Here is a 23,689-nt window from a genome sequence, read left to right on the forward strand (position 1 = left end):
AACGCCTTCTATATGCAATTTGTGTAAATGTAATAGTTAAAAAAATATGAACAAGAGACAATTTTTTAAAACTTTTTTTTTAGCTTTTTTTTTTTTTTCTCAAAAACGGCTCTAACGATTTTCTTTAAAACCTTAAACTGTATAGCCCTTGAGATTCCTTAAATTTTGGTATATAACACATTACTGTAAAAAGTCACGTTTAAAAGTTATTTTTATTCGAAAATAGCCACTTTTGCCAGCTCGAACAATTAACGCTCCCTGAGTATTTAATTTTGTGGGAGAGTATCCGAACTGTATTTTAGGGTCATGGAATCAGTAAATTTGCACTTAAGAGTTCCATATAGGAATCTTTTGTTATACGACTTTTGGAAAAAGCCGCTACTTTAGCGGGAAAAAGCTAAAAATAGCTAAATTTCGTTAGTTTGTAAGTTCTGCACTACTAAAGGTACCGACATGTGCTATACATCGTTTAAAAGGTATTTTGAAATACTTAAACGCCTTTTTAACTTAATTTGTTTAAATACAATGGCTTACAAATTATGATTGATCAATTTAAATTTAAATGTATGTATATATTAGCTCCTATGAGAGCAAATGTAAACAAACAAAAACTTCTGATATCAAATAAAAACACCTCTTAACGAGGTAAAAACCTAGTGACTATCGCACCTTCAACACACAAAAGTTCTGATATCAACATTTGTGACGAAAAATTATTACACTCGTCATTAAATAGACTTTCTAATATTTTCTCATTCGGCACGCTGCAATAGGAAATGCCTGCGAAGGGAAAAAGACTGGAATAGTTTGCTAGGGCGGGCCGAATGAAAAAATATTAGAAAGTCTATTTAATGACGAGTGTAATAATTTTTCGTCACAAATGTTGATATCAGAACTTTTGTATGTTGAAGGTGCGATCGTCACTAGTTTTTTACCTCGTTAAAAGGTGTTTTTATTTGATATAAAAAACTACGTGCTGTAGAGAAGTCTATATCGGGAAGAGTAGCTTAACAAGTTGTGTATTACTGATATGGAATAAGGGCCGGTTTCTCGAGTCCCTGTTAAAGTCCCTGATAGCTATGTGTTCTAAAAACTTAAAGACCAGATAAACTGTTCGTGAAAGCAAATCCGCTTTCTCGACTGCTTTAATTTTTCTGAACGAGAAACAATTACAGTGTGCTGTTAACGCACGAATTGTGCTGTAAAGCGCAAAAAATGGCGTGCTTCATCAGCTGTTTGGGTAAAATTCAAAGGCGAAGTCAGCTGTGATTTCGTTTCTTCTTTTTAAGTAACTTTTAACTTTTACTAGTCCCTGTCAAAGTTAGCACTCACATTGATGCTCGAGAAAGCCAAAATGCCTCATCAGGGACTTTATCTGTTCGAGAAATGTTAGCCGGCACTCAAGAAACCGGCCCTTAGTCAAGTTTTTTCGACTATTTATATTTTTACACTACGACTTTAGTTCACGATGCTTCGATTCAAAAGCAAAGGTCCAAAGATATCTTAAAGGACCAGACATTTTTACTATTTGCGGATAATGATTTAAGAAATGATGCTTCGGTTTGAGTGTGTCGTTGAATAATTTGGTACACACAAAAAAATTTGCTTGGTAAAATTGACCAACAAAGATAGTTAGGTAACTATTAAAATAGTTACGTGTACTTTGTTTTTTCTTTGGGTTTGTGTCTTTGCTAATTGTGTGTATTTTGTTGTTGTGAAATAGCTATTTACTTAGTAGAATTGAAAATTTTGCTGGTTGGGGCCTGTTTGACAATTATTACAGTTGATTTTACCAATTTTTTTTTTGTGTGTATATTGCTTGTTTTGGAGAATTATGTGGTTTTGTATGTTTGCAATATCGGCTGGTTTGTATTCAAAAAGGCAAAGAAGGTCCAAAAGCTCTGACAAATTAAGAAAAAATGTCCATACCCTATTTTCATAGGGAATCTTAAATGTAATCATAAGAGGAAAGTGATGAACTAATGTTATCATATTCCTTGCAGACTTTATAAGCTTAAAATTTTTTAAATGATTAATAATAATTGAATTTGAAGTGTTGCCATATTGAAAGGATTGCTTACGAATGTTAAAAAACTCTAAATCAAATATCTTTTCATTTATAAAATACAGAAGAATATGACATATATCGTAGTTAAGTATTCCCTCAAAAATGTCATGTAGTAAATCCGTGAAATAATTATCCAAAATAGAAAAATTGTGAATTGTATTAAAAATTGAATTTTCTCGCACCCCTGATACTGTCACATTGCATTCTTCACAATCCTGATTATAATTATCTGCAGATCATAAAAGTGAGAGATCAGCTAAAAAAGAATAATGAGTATCTTCCTTTCGAATTCTGCAAAATCTGCAAAAATAAGTACTCGAAAAGGATCTGGAAAAGCCAAGTACGTAGTTTAGATCCAAATTATCACCTATTATTAAGCCTAAGCTAAAAAGCATCCGTTTATTTCCTTGTAAAGTAGTTACTAACAGGGCTGTGAACCCATATTATTTTTGCATGGGTTCGGTTCGGAGTTCAAACCTAATCGACACCCGGACAACCCGGAGCAGGGTTCAGGTTCGAACTAGGGTTCGAAATAATTAATTTTTTTTAATGAAATAATAAAGTCAACATTTATTTCCATGTATTTTCATTAAAATATGTACCTTAACATTAAGACTTATAAGTAAAGTTACAAGATTTATGATTTATAAAGTGTTTACCAGTTAAGGCAAAGAGTATACTCTTTGATTTAATCATGTAATTTTAATGTTGGCATACTGCGAAAAGTTTTGGAAGATGATAGTTATATATGTATTGTGAGGAGTCGTAAAACTCCCCACAAATCTCGAGGCAGGAGAGCCCCTAGCAACAGCGAGAATGCGGCAGAATCCGAGGGCATCCAGGTCCACCGGTAAATACTGGACCTTGGACCCGGCTAAAGCGGAGAGACCGTGAAATAACGGTGCCGCGCTGGACCTTGGACCCACGCCGCCAAAGGGCAATAAGGTCAAACGGTAAAGCCGTGGACTTTGAACCGGCGCAAAGCGGATGCACCGTGAATTAACGGGACACACGTGGACATTGGACCCTAGCGAGCCGTGTGCAAAAAGGGAAATAACGGGACCCCGCCGCGGCCTATAAAAGGGACGGCGCAGGCGCAGCTCGGGACAGACAACCAAGATACGCGAGCGAAAGTACAAGTGAGACAACCCAATATCAAGATTCAAGTGCGAGGATTCAATCGAGTGCGTGACCGTGAGAGTACCGAGTAACCGAGTGCTCAACGCCCAGATCAAGATACCAGAGTCAAGACGCTAGGCCAAGGCTGAGACTGCAACGGTGAGATCTGCAGGACGCAGAGATTGAAGTGGAGACGAGTGCTGGACAGGAGCAGAGTCGAGAGAAGGACGAGCTAGAGAAGGACGAGCTACCGGCAGGGTAAGCGCGGATCAAGAGTTTGTGCCAGGCGTCGGGGTTACGGTGGACTGACGATAAGGCTGAATCCTAGGATTTGACCTGTCGGGCCATTTGTTGCTCAGGCTAGAGCCAGACCGACCTCAGGGAATACGACGACACAGGTGGTCCCAGGATCATTCTGGTCGGACCCGAAAGGAAGGTTGTGCAGATTTTTGAGTCCTACAAGCCGGGTGGAACTGGAGAGCCGCCGTTGGAGAACGACGCCGCAGGAGTCCACCAGTAGCACGAAGAGATACGAGAGCAGCGACGCCGTCGAGGAGCGCCGCAGAGAATCGTACGAAGGGAATCTTGAGCCGAGGAAGGCACGTCGCCGACCCGACAAGCCGCTACAGCCAGCTGACGAAGAAACCAATTCCAGCGAAAAGAAAAACTAAATAAAGTTTTCCGATTTGTCCCAATCGGATATCTCTGCATTTCCTTGGGTCACGGGCAGTCACGCAATACAAATTTGGTGGGACGAACACACAATATCTCTGAGCTAGTCGCGGCGTTTACGTAGCGATCAAACAGTAGAAAACAGTTCGTTACATCTGGCGCCCAAGCGTGATTGTCCCGATCAAGAAAACAGATAGAAGATGAGCAAGTCCGAGGCACGTGAGGCCGGCGCCGGGGAACAGCCCGCAGCGATATGGAGGCAGGATCCCGAATCCTACCTCCAGCTGTGCGCGTCACCCCTGGCGCCGCGCTCTCCGTCGCCGTCGGAGGAGGAGGACCGCGGCGAAATTCCGGACGTGGAATTGGAGGACGACGCGGACGAGGAGGCACGGATGCCGGACGACGCTGGATCCGTGATGTCGCTCTCGTCGGATGACGACGACGAGACCTGGGGAGGCCTGGACTCGGTCACCCCGGAGGTGTCCTCGGACGAGGAGGATCACCTGCGACGAGAGGAGCGGGTGGAGCTCAAGTCCCACCGCCTCCACATGGCACAGCAGGGAAAGGACTATATCCCGCTCGGGATGGCGCCGCCGACGAATCGCGGAAGGGACTGGCGGCAAATGTTCCTGGCGCGCCGGATCACGCACGCCCGGATATGTGGGCAGATGAGGCGACAGGAGGCCGCCGAGATCGCGGTCCAGAGGATGCTCAAGACGGCCGAGGAGGAGGAGGCCCGCCTGTGGGAGCCGCAACCACCACCGCCGCCAGCGCCCGAGGAGCCGCCAACACCGCCGCCACCGCCGGCGACGCCGCCACCCCCACCACCGCCGCCACCGCCAACAACACCGCCGCCACCGCCGGCGACGCCGCCACCACCACCACCGCCGCCACCACCGGCAACCCCACCGCCGCCACCGCCACCACCACCGGCGACACCGCCCTCACTACCGCTACAGGAGCAGCAGGAGGCCGTGCGGATCGCGGAGGAGCGACGGGTGGTCGAGGCAGACGGCGGGACGTGGCATGAGGCGGTCGTGACGTGGCGATGGCCGGCACAGGAGTACAGGAAAAGGCTGAGATTGCACCGCTGCGTCCGGACTGATGGCCAATATAAGGAGTAGGGAACCAGGAGCAACGGAGGACGAGGACAACAACGAGGAAGCTGAGACACGTCGACGGAGTGCGCCGGGAGGAGAAAGCACCTTCTTCAACACATTTCCGAAGAAAGGGGGAGATGTGAGGAGTCGTAAAACTCCCCACAAATCTCGAGGCAGGAGAGCCCCTAGCAACAGCGAGAATGCGGCAGAATCCGAGGGCATCCAGGTCCACCGGTAAATACTGGACCTTGGACCCGGCTAAAGCGGAGAGACCGTGAAATAACGGTGCCGCGCTGGACCTTGGACCCACGCCGCCAAAGGGCAATAAGGTCAAACGGTAAAGCCGTGGACTTTGAACCGGCGCAAAGCGGATGCACCGTGAATTAACGGGACACACGTGGACATTGGACCCTAGCGAGCCGTGTGCAAAAAGGGAAATAACGGGACCCCGCCGCGGCCTATAAAAGGGACGGCGCAGGCGCAGCTCGGGACAGACAACCAAGATACGCGAGCGAAAGTACAAGTGAGACAACCCAATATCAAGATTCAAGTGCGAGGATTCAATCGAGTGCGTGACCGTGAGAGTACCGAGTAACCGAGTGCTCAACGCCCAGATCAAGATACCAGAGTCAAGACGCTAGGCCAAGGCTGAGACTGCAACGGTGAGATCTGCAGGACGCAGAGATTGAAGTGGAGACGAGTGCTGGACAGGAGCAGAGTCGAGAGAAGGACGAGCTAGAGAAGGACGAGCTACCGGCAGGGTAAGCGCGGATCAAGAGTTTGTGCCAGGCGTCGGGGTTACGGTGGACTGACGATAAGGCTGAATCCTAGGATTTGACCTGTCGGGCCATTTGTTGCTCAGGCTAGAGCCAGACCGACCTCAGGGAATACGACGACACAGGTGGTCCCAGGATCATTGTGGTCGGACCCGAAAGGAAGGTTGTGCAGATTTTTGAGTCCTACAAGCCGGGTGGAACTGGAGAGCCGCCGTTGGAGAACGACGCCGCAGGAGTCCACCAGTAGCACGAAGAGATACGAGAGCAGCGACGCCGTCGAGGAGCGCCGCAGAGAATCGTACGAAGGGAATCTTGAGCCGAGGAAGGCACGTCGCCGACCCGACAAGCCGCTACAGCCAGCTGACGAAGAAACCAATTCCAGCGAAAAGAAAAACTAAATAAAGTTTTCCGATTTGTCCCAATCGGATATCTCTGCATTTCCTTGGGTCACGGGCAGTCACGCAATACAAATTTGGTGGGACGAACACACAATATCTCTGAGCTAGTCGCGGCGTTTACGTAGCGATCAAACAGTAGAAAACAGTTCGTTACAGTATTATTAGATTGTTTGAGTTAGATGCAGTCATTGCATAGACAAAATATTTGCGCATTTTTATTTTCCTTAGTAAATAAACTCTATCTTTATATGATCAAAAACCCCTCCACAATGTTGAATAAAAAAACACGAACACACACAATAAATTTTTCGTGAACCGAACCGAATATAAAAAAAAAAGTTCCGGTAAAAGTTCCATTTCGATAGGTATAAATATACACAACAAAATTGCATTTATACTTCTCGGAAATCTTTAAAGATTTGGGCGCAGGACACATTTTAAAATCGTTAGTGGGCGATTGTCGGGCGTTAGAGGGGGCGTGGCGCTCGGCTTAAATAAACTTGCGCTGCGTAGGATATGTGTAGAAGAATATGTGTAGAAAATCTTAACCTTCTAGCTTTTGTAGTTTCCGAGATCTCAGCGTTCATACGGACAAACAGACGGACATGGCTAGATCGACTCGGCTAGTGACCCTGATCAAGAATATATATACTTTATGGGGTCGGAAACGCTTCCTTCTAGCTGTTACATACTTTTGCACGAATACAATATACCCTTTTACTCTACGATAAACTGGTATACAAATTCAGTGCTCCGGTTTACGGTTCTGTTCGTTTTCTAAAAAAAGTGAACCACTCCGGTTCGGATTAGTTCAGCTCCGGAGTGGTTCACATCCCTGGTTACAACTATTTCATTGTCGTTGAGATCCTTCAACCAAATTGTAAAATATTCTATCGTTTCCAAATTCTTCAACATTCTTTGATTCAAACAAGGCTGCTATAAATATTTCCTTATAATTAGACGGTGCTGTCGGTAATGAATCATTACTAATGATATACATTAATGAAGCTAAAATAGATAAAGTATGGTTTCCCAAGGGATTGTTTGTTTCAAAATCATCGAAGTACAACAAAATCGGTAAACGATCTACATATGTCTGTTGCGTGTGGACGATTCAAAATGTTTCCGTTTATAACATTTTTAATGATTCAGTTTGCCCTAAAAGATTAAAATGTTTTATAAAGTCATCTAAAACAGTTGGTATTTCAAAATACCTTTTTAAATAGAGCTTTATTGGAAATATCACTCCTTCAGCTTTGCTTGAACAAAGACTAACCTTATATTTTTCCTTATGGGTCTTATTAATTTATCAATAGTTATTCTACTTGCAGGAAACCATAGGCTACACACAAAAAAATTTGCTTGGTAAAATTGACCAACAAAGATAGTTACGTAACTATTAAATTAGTTACGAGTATTTTGTTTTTGCTTTGGGTTTGTGTCTTTGCTAATTGTGTGTATTTTGTTGTTGTGAAATGACTATTTACTTAGTATAATTGACAATTTTGCTGGTTGGGGCCTGTTTGACAATTATTTTTTTTTGTCAAATTTTTTTATAAACAATTCAGGAGTTAGTCTATAAAAATGGTTTTACACGTTTTGGCAAACAATGAATTGAGAAGGAGACAGTTGTTAAGCACAATTCGCAACAGACGGCAATTAAGGAACAATTCTGATATTTTTAACCTTCCCGATCGGCAGTAAGTTAGCATTAATTAAAAATTGCAAGTATCGAAAGCTAAAATAAGATTTGCAGATTTATACAATCTTACCGGGTCGACAAGGAATTGTTCAAAATTCTTGTAGGCGAAGTCGGACCCTACCTAGAAAACCCCTTAATTTCCCATGTTACCCAGGTTGCGGCCGTTCTTCGGTTCCTAGCAACCGGGTCGTATCAACTGGGGGTGGCGAAGGATCACGATGTCAATATTGGAAGGAGCACATTTTCCAAAATTTTGCACAAAGTGGTGGGAGCGTTGGAGTGCTTGTGGACTGAAAACATTTCCACCCAACAAACGCCGGTTGAGATAGATCAATCCAAGGACTACTTTTTTGAAAAATTTGCATTTCCAAATGTAATTGCGTGTGTGGATGGAACGCACGTTAAAATTATAAAGCCAGTTAAGGACTCATCATTATATTTGAATCGTAAAGGCTACTTCAGCATAAATGCAATGGTGGTAAGTTTGTATAAAGAAACTATTAAATATGTGCATTGACTAGCGATTCGTATTTCTTTTAGGTATGCAACTATAATATGGAGATATTAGCAATAGATGCTACACATCCAGGATCATGTCACGATTCCTTTATTTCCGCTGTTGTGGAACAAGAGAATTTTTCTCTACAACCAGTGGTTTCTTTGTAGTAGCAGATTCAGGATATGCGTTGGAACCGTTTGTGCTAACACCTTATCGTAGTCCGCAAAATGAAAGTATGCAGCATGTATTCAATTTAAAGCACGCAGCAGCTCGGAATATTGTTGAGAGGACTATTGGTCTACTAAAAAGTAGATTTAGATGCCTTCAAGGAACATTGCAGTACGATCCACAATTTGTGTGCAAAATTATTAATGTTTGCTGTTTATTACACAATCTTTGCCGACGACGGAATGCGTATATGCCAAAGTTTGAAGAGGATAATGACGAATACCCCAACCAGAACGAGGAGGAATCTAACCTCCAAGAGAGTTTGGGGAATTCTGCTGAAATTCGGGACGGAATTGCTGCAAGCTTTTTGTAATTTAATATGTTTAAGTATCCATTAAATAAAGGTTATTAGTTTAAAATCATTTATTTTAAATTATTAAATTTAATTGAGGTCACATCGCTTCATTGCGGAAAGGCACTGTATTCAACCTAGAGTATTACTTAAATCTACTTAATCTAATTCTTATTACCTAGTAGCTTTGTTAGCACTTCTAGTTTTTGTGCTTCAATGGTCTTAAGTTCTTGCAGATGTTGAGCCATCATCTCCGTCTGCATCTTCATAGTGGTGGTCATCGATTCCATAGACTCTACCACTCTTTCCATTACACTGAGAAAACTTGAGAACGAAAAAATCAAGAACGAATATTCTTGATTTCAGTATTTTGTCTTCTCACTTTTTTTAGCACAAACGTTCTTGAAATCAAGAATAAAACCATTCTTGATCTGGCTTTTTGAGAATACATCATTCTCGATTTCGTTTATCAAGCATGAACGTTATTGAAATCGTCCCCAAGCATTCTTAAAATCGTTCTCAACTTCGTCTCAGAGATGAAAAAAAATAAGAGAGAGAAAAAATGAGAGAGACATTCTCTCTGGAATTTTTCGGCAAGCTACCGAAGTTCACTTCGGCTCTCGTAAAATTCTCGTTTTTTCGGCCAGTGAAGCGGAGTACACACGCGGACGACACACGTTTAAAGAACCTTCTAGAGGAACTAGATATTTTGAGTGCGCTCCCCTTCCTCAAACGTAAGTATTTAATAATAACATTAGTGTAATAATAAAAATAATGAAAATAAGCTATATAATAAATAAATACTTCGAACTTGTATGTTTGTGAAAAAAAGTGACGCCACGCTAAATGCATCTATGTATGTATACATATGTGTGTTTATGCAGGAGCGTGCTTGCGCTTGTAAGGTTCGGTTTTAAAAAAGGAATATGAAATAATACTTTAACTATTTTTAGGCGCTGGAGTGTCTTCATGGACAAGGAGAGATCAATGAGGCGATTCCGCCAATTGGTTTACGTATTGTGTTCCGGGAGAAGCTGTTCGCAAAACTCGAAAGTATGTATATATATAAATAATATACAATTTGTATTATTTATTGTTATTTAAACTATATATAAATCTTGCAGTTTGTGGGACGTAATCAGGAAAAGAGCGAGAAACCAACATCGCTGATTGGTATCGATCCACCTAGAGGAGGTAGCACGCTTGGCAAGGTACATTTTAAAATTATAAAACTTTATATTTATTGTACGTTTCTGTATGTTACTTAAATTTATTCGTACTTACTTAATAATGATAAGATTGCTGTTAGACTTAAATATGTTTAGTTATAAAAAATTTGTAATTATGTTATATCTATAATAATAAATAAAAAAATAATAAAATAAAAAAAAGTGAATATATGAAATTTTTAATTTTTCTGAAAAATTCCTTTTTGCATCAAGAGTGGAACATTCTTGAAATCGAGAACGCCTATTCTTGAAATCAAGAACGCCTATGCTTGAATCCAAGAATTTGTCTTCTTGAAACCAAGAATACGTTCTTCTTGGTAAGAGAGAAATTATTAAACCCGAGAACGATTTACTCTTGGAACCAAGAACGCCTCCAAGAGAGTTTGGGGAATTCTGCTGAAATTCGGGACGGAATTGCTGCAAGCTTTTTGTAATTTAATATGTTTAAGTATCCATTAAATAAAGGTTATTAGTTTAAAATCATTTATTTTAAATTATTAAATTTAATTGAGGTCACATCGCTTCATTGCGGAAAGGCACTGTATTCAACCTAGAGTATTACTTAAATCTACTTAATCTAATTCTTATTACCTAGTAGCTTTGTTAGCACTTCTAATTTTTGTGCTTCAATGGTCTTAAGTTCTTGCAGATGTTGAGCCGTCATCTCCGTCTGCGGCCATCGATTCCATAGACTCTACCACTCTTTCCATTAGAGCATTCTGGGTGGCGCAAACCTCTTCCAAGGACTTCGTTCGACCGACTCTAGTCCTCTTCGGAGTTTGGTCAATTGCTGCACTGGTGTTGGCTGGGCGCTTGATAGTTTTATCCCCCTCCGCCTTAATATCGGAACTGGGGGGACCAAAGGATCTAGCTTCTTCAATGCCTTTCACCATTTGGAAGATACCACAAATTGCGGCCACAGATCCCTCCACATCCGATACTGTCACCTGGTTGAAGGGACCCCCACCGGTAGCAGTCGACTCCTTTCGGTTGTGAGCCAATTTCTTTTTAATCGCTCCCTTCCAATCGCACCATGCCTTTAAATATACAGGGGTGGTCAAAAGTATTTTCACAAATGTTAATGTTAACTGTACTTATATTTTGAACTTATAATATAAACTTTTGGCACCTATAGAAAGAGCACTTCAATTCCGTTTAAATGACACAAAAATTTTCTTAACCCATTAAGACCCCTTTGAAAAATGAGCAAATTTTGCGAAATGCAAATTTTGAACTTTTTTCCTGGGGCTTAAAACAAAAATGTTTTGATGCAAAGATGTTCCCCAATCAAAATTAATAATAACTGCAAAAAAAAATGTTTCAAAATATTTTTCCTTGTATTTTTTATGATTTTTTGAATGGAGACCTCTCAGTAAAATTTTGTATGAAAAGGAAGAAAAAGCGGCAAAAATAGCTATTTTCAAAAAATCATAAAAAATACAAGGAAAAATATTTTGAAAAATTTTAAATAAATTTAAATAAATTTTTCTTAAAATATTCATATAAAATTCATTTTCTGGTGGATTCTAATGATCATTAGCTTGTTTTTTTTGTCAAAGTACCATCTACCAGAATAAGTTATAAAACTAATTTCGGTTTTTTTGCGTGTATTTTTAACGAAGCCATTTATGCCAAAACTTTTGCATTTTTTTCAAATTTTTTAACTTTGACGAGGTGTGGCTTCCAAACTAATGACTGAAACTCAATGCTGTGTATAAGAAAGTTAAAGAGCAGTATATTACCTGTAAAATGAGTCATCGATGACCTCAGTCGGTTTACCAGAACTCGAGATAAAAAATAAAAAAGGGCCAAAAACGTTTTTTACACTTAAAAAAAAATTGACACCATACAAAAAATTATAAGTGCCCATTTCTTAATCAGGGAGATGTACTTTACCGGAAAATTAAGGTTGCCTTCGATTAGAATGAGGTCGATTTTATTTTGTAAACTAGTGTAATCAGCGCTCTAAATGTGCTCTCGAAAAAAATTTCACACGCAAGGATTCTAAAAAAAGGACATTAAAGTTGGAAAAATTCTGTTTTTGGCAAACTTTGAACCTATTTTGCAGACGAACGGATTCTTCGTATGTAATGTAACTGAAAACATTTAAAAAGTGCAACTCTGTATCTTCCAAGCCCCACACTCACAATAATTTTTATACCCTTGCAGAGGGTATTATGATTTCAGTCAGAAGTTTGCAACGCAGTGAAGGAGACGTTTCCGACCCCATAAAGTATATATATTCTTGATCAGCATCACAAGACGAGTCGATCTAGCCATGTCCGTCTGTCCGTCTGTCCGTCTGTCTGTCTGTCCGTCTGTCCGTCTGTCCGTCTGTCCGTCTGTCTGTTTCTACGCAAACTAGTCTCTCAGTTTTTGAGCTATCGGGACGAAACTTTCGCAAAAGTCTTCTTTCTATTGCAGGTAGTATATATGTCGGAGCCGACCGGATCGGACAACTATATCTTATAGCTCCCATAGGAAGGATCGGAAGAAAAAAACTTTAAAAAATTCTAGCTTCGGTGTTTTTTGAAATATTACCTTCTACTTTTGGGGATGTTATTTTTTAAATATTTCTGAATTTCGAATTAATTATTTAAAAAATCGGACTACTATATCATATAGCTGCCATAGGAACGATCGGAAAATTAATGGAAAAGTAATAGGAAATAAATTCTAGCTTCTTTGATTTTTATTGTATTATCTTCTACTCTAGGATATGACTCTTTTTAAATATTTCCGAATTTCAATTTTAATTTGATCAAAATCGGACGACTATATCATATAGCTGCCATAGGAACGATCGGAAAATTAATGAGAAATATTAGAAAATTAACATTTTTGCGATTTGTTAATTAATAGGAATGATCTGCAAGGGTATATAAGCTTCGGCTGGCCGAAGCTAGCTTCCTTTCTTGTTGTAATTTTTTTTAACGAAATCATAAGCAAATGAAGACATTTCCTTTTCTTTCTCTTACGAATGCTTAACAAAGAAGGATTCAAAATAACTATTTTGTTAAATTTATTTTTGATGTTTTATCATCTTTTAAGTGGTAATTGATAATTTTTACAGAAATGCAATCCGAAAAAAATTCGATTGTTGCTGCGCCAAATATCCTAGAGATCGCTACGAAGAAACTTTAAGGTCCCTGAATAGTGTGGAATTGCATGAAAAGGGGGACGAAAGGGGGAAATTTGTTAATTAGCGCTGAAAAACGACATGTATATTTACAAACTGGCGTACTTAATTTTTGTGGGCAGACGTCGGGTCGTTAGTTTTATCCCACTAAATACAGGGAACAAATTTTAATTTTCTATAAAAATACACATAATTTGGAAATTAAACACAGGTCGAACACTAAGATTACACATAAATGTACTATACAAACTAATTATTACATACCTTGATCTTTCATTTCCATAATTTACTTAATTTAGTCGGGACAAAGAAGTTTAATTTTTTCGCACAAACGTAAAGAAAATACTATGGCGCCAATTTCTTAGTCCTAAGCAGCTGATCGATTGTGTACTTTTGAAAGCTCATAAAAAGCGTTAGTGTAGCTTTTAAAGCTTTTTTTTTTAAGTTTGTATATTTATGATCTATTAACTTTAAGAATTTAAAATAAAAAATACAAAACATTAACAAAAAATTTCGACTTTTTGCCAAAAAATCGCCCGCTCGGACCATAGTGGAGTGGTCAAAATTGGCGGGAGAGCGGTTAGTGGCAGCTGATGAAACACATACATATGTTGTGTTTGAAGCTTTACAGCTGTGCGAATATCGAGAAGAAAGCGAAATGAAAATTTTTTTTGGCCTATCGGATATATTAGTTGTCGATTACAAAACATTTTTGGCGCCAATAATTAAGTTGAAATTTGAATTAATCGCTGCTAAATCAGTAATCCACCACTGTTTATTGGGGAGACACAGAAAACTCTTCGGGCGGAATTCGGTTGGAATCTGCGTTAGCATCAACACAAGTTCCTTACGAATTTTGCCCCAAGAGAATTACGCTCACCCCCGCTGATAAGAAATTCCATGGGGCCGTGGCATTCTAAAAACTAATTCGAGCCAATTCGATTGAACGTTTAGAAATAAATCAACCGCAAATTCTTTGAACGAAGAGGACCCATTGTGGAAATGCCTTTTGGTATCAAGAAAACTAACATTCCTACGTTCCTAAGGAATACCCACCGCAAATTCTTCAGAAGAGGAGGACCCTCGTGAGAATGCGTGTTTGGTGTCAGGAGAACTTACTCTTTTCAGACGAATAGGAAAAAACTTACCGCGAATTCTTCAGGAGAAGACTAGCCTTTTCCAAATTTTAGTAACCGCAGATATATAATAAATGTATAAATATATTATACAATAATACAATTAGGGTGTTCAATTGCGTTGCAAACTTTGTAAAGTGTAAAAGTCTAAATCAATTCCAACAACAATTTCTATACAAAATAGTTTTCAAGGCCTTTACAAATTTTTTAGTTTTCTGATCTGAGCCCGACAGGGCACAGAAAAATGATCGAGCATTTTTTTACGAGTTCTGATTACACCAGTTTACAAAAAAAAAATCGATGAAATATACCATGAAAGAAACCTTTGTTTTCCGGTAAGGTACATCTTCCTGATTAAGAAAATGGCTCTTAAAATTTTTTTATGAATAAAATTTTTTTTAGATGTGTAAAAACGTTTTTGACACTTTTTAAATTTCTAACTTGAGTTGTGGTTAACCGATTTCAAACATAAACAAGAAAGGAAGCTAGCTTCGGCCAGCCGAAGCTTATATACCCTTGCAGATCATTCCTATTAATTAACAAATCGCAAAAATGTTAATTTTCTAATATTTCTCATTAATTTTCCGATCGTTCCTATGGCAGCTATATGATATAGTCGTCCGATTTTGATCAAATTAAAATTGAAATTCGGAAATATTTAAAAAGAGTCATATCCTAGAGTAGAAGATAATACAATAAAAATCAAAGAAGCTAGAATTTATTTCCTATTACTTTTCCATTAATTTTCCGATCGTTCCTATGGCAGCTATATGATATAGTAGTCCGATTTTTTAAATAATTAATTCGAAATTCAGAAATATTTAAAAAATAACATCCCCAAAAGTAGAAGGTAATATTTCAAAAAACACCGAAGCTAGAATTTTTTAAAGTTTTTTTCTTCCGATCCTTCCTATGGGAGCTATAAGATATAGTTGTCCGATCCGGTCGGCTCCGACATATATACTACCTGCAATAGAAAGAAGACTTTTGCGAAAGTTTCGTCCCGATAGCTCAAAAACTGAGAGACTAGTTTGCGTAGAAACAGACAGACGGACAGACGGACAGACGGACAGACGGACAGACAGACAGACGGACAGACGGACAGACGGACATGGCTAGATCGACTCGTCTTGTGATGCTGATCAAGAATATATATACTTTATGGGGTCGGAAACGTCTCCTTCACTGCGTTGCAAACTTCTGACTGAAATCATAATACCCTCTGCAAGGGTATAATGACTCATTTTACAGGTAATAGTATGCCCTCCAACTTTCATATACACTGCATTGAGTTCCATTCATTAGTTTAGAAGCTACATTTCGTCAAAGTTGAAAAAGTTAGAAAAAATGCAAAAATGCTGGCATAAATGGCTTCGGTAAAAATACACGCCTAAAAACCGAAATTATTTTTATACCCTTGTAGAGGGTATTATAATTTCAGTCAGATGTTTGCAACGCAGTGAAGGAGACGTTTCCGACCACATAAAGTATATATATTCTTGATCAGCACCAATAGCCGAGTCTATCTAGCCATGTCCGTCTGTCCGTCTGTCCGTCTGTCCGTTTCTATGCGAACTAGTCTCTCAGTTTTAAAGCTATCGCGATGAAACTTTCCCGAAGGTCTTCTTTCTATTGCAGGTAGTACATATGTCGGAGCCAGCCGGATCGGACCACTATATCTTAAGGCTCCCAAACAAATATAAGAAAATTCATTGTAACTTTGTAGGAAGTAGGCGTTTTGATTCTTGACTACTTAAAAACAAAATTCAAATAAATCGAAACGCTGAATCTGGAATCCCTGGAACTGCACCGAGTGAGTATTCTTTTATCTACAAGGGTATATAAGCTTCGGCTGGCCGAAGGTAGCTTCCTTTCTTGTATTTAAATAAATTTCTACAATGCATAAATAATTTGAAAAACACAAACGTTTTAAAATATTTTGGTCAAGTAATCATTGGATAATAATTATTTATTAATAATTATAATTATTTCACCATACATATTATCCAAAGTTGCATTTAAAGTTGAGCATGCTTGAACGAGCTAATTTTACATTCAACGTTAGCTCATATACTCGCGTGTAACACTAGTTTACAGCCGAAATGCTCCCCAGCAATTGATGGCAAATTCTGTTAGCTTTAGACCCCTAGATCACGAAAATATACCTAATTTTTTTTCGATGGCACAGTTCTTTTTTAAATATTTTTTCAAGTTTGAAATGTTAAATTTCGGACTTATTTTGAATTTCTTCTTATATCTCGGCAGATATCCCCTCGATTGGGCCAGTTTTAGTTTTATTTTAAAGTCAATAGATCAGAGCTTAACTTTGCCATACTGATCAATATGATTGGATGAGTAGTGGCAGCGTAGAAGCTCGACAAAGATAAAAAATGTATTTTTTGGTCGTCTGTAAGTCGGCTGTATATATCGTAAAAACTCGAAATAAATCCGTTGAAAAATCATAAGTTTGTACCCATTATGAGCCATCTGAGCCATGCCCGCATTTTTTTGTTCGTGGCAGAATGCTTTTCTGAGTTAGAGAAAATATAATACAAAATTTTGTATCAAAATTTGATATAAGCGCATAACAATCAATATAAACAAGAAAGGAAGCTAGCTTCGACCAGCCGAAGCTTATATACCCTTGCAGATCATTCCTATTAATTAACAAATCGCAAAAATGTTCAATTAATTTCATTAATCTCATTAATTTTCCGATCGTTCCTATGGCAGCTATATGATATAGTCGTCCGATTTTGATCAAATTAAAATTAAAATTCGGAAATATTTAAAAAGAGTCATATCCTAGAGTAGAAGATAATACAATAAAAACCAAAGAAGCTAGAATTTATTTCCTATTACTTTTCCATTAATTTTCCGATTGTTCCTATGGCAGCTATATGATATATTAGTCCGATTTTTTAAATATTTAATTCGAAATTCAGAAATATTTAAAAAATAACATCCCCAAAAGTAGAAGGTAATATTTCAAAAAACACCGAAGCTTGAATTTTTTTAACGTTTTCTTTTCCGATCCTTCTTATGGGAGCTATAAGATATAGTTGTCCGATCCGGTTGGTTCCGACATATATACTACCTGCAATAGAAAGAAGACTTTTGGGAAAGTTTCATCCCGATAGCTCAAAAACTGAGAGACTAGTTTGCGTAGAAACAGACAGACGGACAGACGGACAGACGGACAGACGCACAGTGGCGCCTTGGGCCAAAAAACGTGCAATAAATCACTTTTTCGACTTTGTCCTAGAAAGTTGTGACCCATACCAATCGACAGGTAATTGATCCACTATTACAAATATGTAACCCTTTTTCAAATCAAAAAATTTTTGTAAAAGATATGAATTTTCAAAGTTGAACAATTTTTCACTTAAAAAAAACACACCGTTTTTAGGTAATTTTTCGCACTTCCGGGGGGTTTTTCTTAAAAACTAGGTATCGAATCGCTTTGCTTCTTTTTTCCACGGATTGGTGTGTTAGTTAAGAGTAAAAAAAGTAAAACATATTGCAGTTTGCCATGCGCATCTCTTAGTTATGAGTTATTTGCGAAACGTCCATTTTTTCCATATTTTTCAACTTTGATGGAAAATAAAAAAAAACTATTTAATACTATTTTTTTTATACTTCCGTAAAACGTTATTTGGACTTTCTTCTTGATATTACGAAAGTTGTAGCTGCGTCCGCCTGCGTCCGCGGTTTTAAGAGCCAAAAAAGGGAAAAAAGTCATGGTCCAAGAAATTGCATATGGCGCTACCTTGTGAAAGTTTTGTCCAAAACATGGTTTTAAAGTCCTGAAAATTTGATATCATGTTCAACAGCTCGATATTAGAAACGTTAGTTCTACCACTTTTGGAAAAACCCGCTAGTTTAGCGGGAAAACAGCTATAATTAGCTAAAATACGGAGGGCCGTAACTTCTAAACTACTGAAGCAACAGACTTGTGCTGCATCTCGTTTGAAAGGTTTTTAAAATGCTTTAAGCGCCTCCTATATGTAATTTGTGTAAATGTAATATTTAAAAAGATATGCACAAAACACTTTTTTTTTAAACTTTTTTTTTTAGCTTTTTTTATTTTTCTCAAAAACGGCTTAAACGATTTCCTTTAAAACTTCAAACTGTATAGCCCTTGAGATTCCTTAAATTTTGGTATATATCATGTTACTGTAAAAAAGCACGTTTAAAAGTTATTTAGAAACGAAAATAGCCACTTTTGCCAGCTCAAAACAACTTACGCTGCCTAAGCATTGAATTTAGTATGTGCGAGTCCAAACTGTATTTTGGGTCATGGAATCACAACCTTGTCACAGAGTTAGAATCTAGTAATTATAGTCCAAAAATGATAAGTCTATTGGATTTACCAAGTTTACCAAATTGTGACCATTATTTCAAAAAACATGAAATATAAAAATTTTTATTTTTAAAAAAAAACTTTAATTTTTTTTTTTTTTGTTTTTTTAGTTTTTAAAAATTAAAACATAAAAAAATAAACTAAACAAAACGTAATTTTAAAAAAAAAAAAAATTTTTTTTTTAAAATTCCAATTTTTTATTTATTTTTTTTTAATAAGTTTTAAAAATTACAACATGAAAAAAGAAACTAAAAAAAACAAAAACTTTTTAAAAAAAGTTTTTTTTTGTCGGAAAAAAATGGATTTGTTTTTAAATTCTGACTTTGCCGATTTGTAAGTACGCCTCTGCCACGCCCACTCCCTGTCTCAAGCAATAATTTGAAAGGTGGATCAATTATCTATCATTTGCCGCTTACAAAATTCAATTATCTTCACTGGTTCAAAAGTTATGATTTATTACCAAAAAAAAGTCAAAAGGCGCCACTGTGAGACGGTCAGACGGACAGACGGACAGACGGACATGGCTAGATCGACTCGTCTAGTGATGCTGATCAAGAATATATATACTTTATGGGGTCGGAAACGTCTCCTTCACTGCGTTGCAAACTTCTGACTGAAATCATAATACCCTCTGCAAGGGTATAAAAATACCTTATTAATATGTTCGAAAATACCAATCTGGTATGTTCGAAAATATAATTTTGATATGGCCACATATGGGACCGAAATTGAAATGAAAAAATACCCGAATGATGACCAATTTTGGTATTTTTTTTCTCTGTGTATCCACAGTAGACAACTCTTAGAAGGGAAACCAATATTTATGCGAAGCAATGTTTTGCTTTATGTATTTGACTTATTTAAAAAACAGTAGTAAGAAAAGCAATTCCATTAATTTACCACCTTGATTAGAATTATATTAATAATAAGGAAGGCAGGTGGAAGGGGATAACGGGAATCAAATTGTTTAAACATTTCCATTTGTTTAAACAATATGAGGCACGTGTAAGAAAGGAATACTTTTAATGCTATTTGCATTTTAAAATACAAAAATCTATAAGAAAATGTCTTCGATCTGTTGTGGAAATGTAAATGCAATTTTACAATGCAATTGCAATTGCAATTATCATTAATTTGAATTTAAGCTAATCTAACTCTTTAGTCAGCTGCAATGCACACACACGCACATATCTAGGGATTGTGTTTATAAAAAACGTATTTTGTGGCTTTTATATATTTCGTCCATGTGTGTGTGCAACAGAGTGAAATAATGTTTTGTCAATATCTCAACGTTTGAAAACTAATAAATAGTTTGCTGATCAGTTTTTTGCATTATAAAAATAAAAGCAATTTTAAGGAAAATTTCAACTGTAAAATTCATCTTAATGGGATTTCTGTAATTTAATATTTTAAAATTTAACGTTTACTTAAGAAAAAGGCGCAAAAGAAAAGATTTGCGATATAATCGATTTTTTAACCGCGCATTTTAAACGTGTTATGAGTGTGGTATTTGCATTTTAAATGTGTTGGCTGTGGTATTTTCATTTTTCCCTTGTGCGGTCACACTTAAAGTGCGAACTCAGGACATACAGTTGCGAAAAAAAATAAAAGCACCACTTTGTCAAAGGTTCTTAATATTAAAGAAATATGTGGTAAACGGGGATTTTTATATAAGAAGTGTTTTTTATTATCTTGATTAGTATTCCACCTATTCGAAAAAATTGATACGGATATCGAAAATATTGTCTACATATAATTTTTTCAGATTTTAAGAAAAAAAAGTCAAAAAAAGGCCGAAAAAAATAATATCACCACTTCCGTTTTCTTTAAATAAAACGTAACGATGCTGATATTCTGTGTATAAATGATCATTTTTATGAGATTAGACTAAAACTAACTTTTCCTGATATCCAGGCATCAAATTGATTACCATTTGGCAATACAAGAACATGTGGAAAATTTTACAAGTCCGAAAAGAAAAATATTCAAAAAAGAAACATATTGGATAGAAAAAGGTCATGAAAACCGGTTCGATTGGTTTGGTTTTGGATCATCTTCATTAAGAATGGCATAAACTTTGAAGGATAACCCAGAAAAGCCGAGTCCTGGCCCATTTTTCCTTCCAAAATGTTATATCACAAAGCACAAAGAATCTTATCAGGGCCAAAACTAAACTAAACAAGAGAGAACGCTATTGTCGGGTTCGTGTCCCGACTATCTAATACCCGACACTCGGCTAAAGGGAGTGCGAGGGAGATGGATAAATATTTTTTTGATTGCGTATAACTTTTTAATAAATGGTCCGATTTGAAAATTGTCTTCTACATTTCGATAGGTATAAATATACACAACAAAATTGCATTTATACTTCTCGAAAATCTTTAAAGGTGTGGGCGCCAGACACATTTTAAAATCGTTAGTGGGCGATTGTGGGCGTTAGAGGGGACGTGGCACTCGGCTAAAATGAACTTTCGCTGCGTAGGAAGCCGAAGAATATGTGTGGGAAATCTCAATTCTAGCTTTTGTAGTTTCCGAGATCTCAGCGTTCATACAGACGGACATGGCTAGATCGACTCGGTCAATGATATCTTATAGGTGTCATAGAATCAATCAAGGAAATATAGCGTATTTTTAAAAAAAATCTGGTAAAAATCGGTATTTATTTCATATCTATATTTTTAGTAAAATAACATAATTTTAAATTTAAAACCCAAGCTTGTTTAATAACACTGTGCAGCATTTTTAGTGCTTTTTAAATTTACCTCGATGGATGCTATATTTTTTAATTCGTTACGAATTCCCAAGTTAAACTGCGTTTTCCAAAAAGTTCCCCGACGCAAGGATTCTTAGCAAAAGGACCTCAAAGTTCGGAAAATGCTGAAATTGGTCAACTTTGCGGAGCTCTCAGAGGCAAATGGATGCATGGTTTGATTCGATGTTAAAGTTTTTTAAAAGATACACCCTTTATCTTTTAAACCCCATACTTAAAAAATGTTTAAGATTTTTTTTAAGGCAGAAACAAATTCTAGAAAACATAGTCAAAAAACATAAAAGTATACAGCTGCGGTCAAAATGGTTGTAGTGTTGCCGCCCTGTGTATTTAAAAGTTTGTTGTTGTAATTGATCTTTTCCTGGTAATATTGTATGATTATAATTTTACTATTAGACTAATTGGATAAGAAAAAATTACAACATGAAACTTTTAAAAACACAAGGCGGCAACACTGCTACTATTTTGACCGCAGCTGTATGTTTTTCAGTTGTTTTTTGGAATTTATTTCTGCCTTAAAAAAAATCCTAAAATTATTTTATGTATGGGGTTTGAAAGATAAAGGGTGTATCTTTTAAAAAACTTTAACTTCGAACCAAGCCATACATCCATTTGCCTCTGTGAGCTCCGCAAAGTTGGTCAATTTCAGCATTTTTCGAACTTTGAGGTCCTTTTGCTAAGAATCCTTGCGTCGGGGAACTCTTTGGAAAACGCAGTTTAACTTGGGAATTCGTAACGAATCCAAAAATATACCATTTATTGAGGTTAATTTTTGATGCTGCATAGTGTAATTTATCATTATCTTCATCAATACCTTCACATAAGAAAAATATCTTCATGATGTTGGGGCGCTCGGATGAACCAGGGCTGACGACATTTCAAATGATGAACATTTCATCCTAACTTAAACTGCGGTTTTCTCAGAAGATGAACAAAAGGGCAGGCTAATTTTTTCAGAATTTGTAGTTAAATATCTTAACTTAAAAAAAAGAATTAAAAGGGGATCTAGGGTGTAACACTACTTTACGTCGAAGAATATCTAAAAAAAAACCCAATTTTTTTGGACCACTTTCAAAAAATTTAAAAAAATAGTAATTATGCACTTCAAATTTGTATTTTTTCTAAATATTCTAACGATTGGTTGCTCTTAAAATTTCAGTCGTTACATATACAACTTAAACCCCTTAGGCGCTTTCAGAACAATTTCAAAGATGTAGGGGAGAGTGGGGTAATTTCGTCGGCATTTTTTTAAAGCTATTTTTTGTCCATCTTGAGACACGTTATCATATTTCTATTTATATTGTTGAATGCATTTAGCACCAAGCTTTAAAATGTGACATTCCCCTATTTTTTTAATTACCTTGGTGATTTATAAAAAATTAAAAAGTAAAACCAATATACTGGGGCAATCTCGCCACACAGGGGGGTAAAATCGCCACACCACTGGGGCAATTTCGTCACCTGAAAAATGTAGGGAGTTTAACGCCTGTTTATATGCTACACTGATCAAGCGTACCATTTTTGTTGACGTTCTATATTTGTTGCTGCTGCTGGTTGTCTGTTCTTTAGCCAGCTCGTCAAATAAAAAAAATGTGTATTTAAAATAGGTGCGAATTTACCCTAAGCATATGGTGGCGAAATTTCCCCAGACAGTACTTTTTTAGAAATAATTATTTTTCTTCCGAAATTAGGCGCGAAGTTAAAAATCACTAACGCTGAAATGCACATTATAGCACTTTGTATTTTATAAAAAATCGTGTATCTTATTCCTTTTGAATTGTGGCATACAGAAAAAATTTCGTCGAGAACTAAATGTAGCTTTTGAACTGTTAAAACACATTTAATATTATAGCTTAATTATCTTGGCCTTCTGTACAAAAAAAAAATGCATTGGTTGTGTTATGCCGTCTTGAGGGACTAAAATAAAAAAAATTGTATATTTTTAAGACTTATGGATTCCGAGATATTGCAGGTGATGAAATTGCCCCTGTGACGAAATAACCCCACTCTCCCCCATTAAAAAAATTTTTTTTTTGTCTTCTTGGCTACGATTATATTTTTAAAATACAACTTTACAAATCTTTAGTGGGTTAACCATTCATCACAGATCACTTTTTTTTTTATTTGTATAGAGAATTCAATTTTTTTAAAGTTGCATTGCAACATTTTGGAAAATCTTAAAAAAAGAAAAACTATTT

The 23,689-nt window shown here is 37.1% G+C and overlaps 1 long non-coding RNA gene across 2 annotated transcripts; it reads left to right on the forward strand.

Moving 5' to 3' along the window:
• The first annotated feature begins 7,789 nt into the window (after nucleotides 1-7,789).
• On the forward strand, nucleotides 7,790-10,175 carry LOC138912718 (uncharacterized). 2 transcript variants are annotated; one of them, XR_011418268.1, is made up of 5 exons: nucleotides 7,790-7,833; nucleotides 7,940-8,313; nucleotides 8,376-9,588; nucleotides 9,808-9,907; nucleotides 9,979-10,157. It is a non-coding gene; the product is annotated as an uncharacterized lncRNA (long non-coding RNA). The 2 variants fall into 2 exon arrangements; XR_011418267.1 differs by lacking the exon at nucleotides 7,790-7,833 and having other exon boundaries at nucleotides 7,898-8,313; nucleotides 9,979-10,175.
• The last annotated feature ends 13,514 nt before the right edge of the window (nucleotides 10,176-23,689 follow it).

Source organism: Drosophila takahashii, chromosome 2R, assembly GCF_030179915.1.
Source record: "Drosophila takahashii strain IR98-3 E-12201 chromosome 2R, DtakHiC1v2, whole genome shotgun sequence".
Classification (NCBI taxonomy): Eukaryota; Metazoa; Arthropoda; class Insecta; order Diptera; family Drosophilidae; genus Drosophila; species Drosophila takahashii.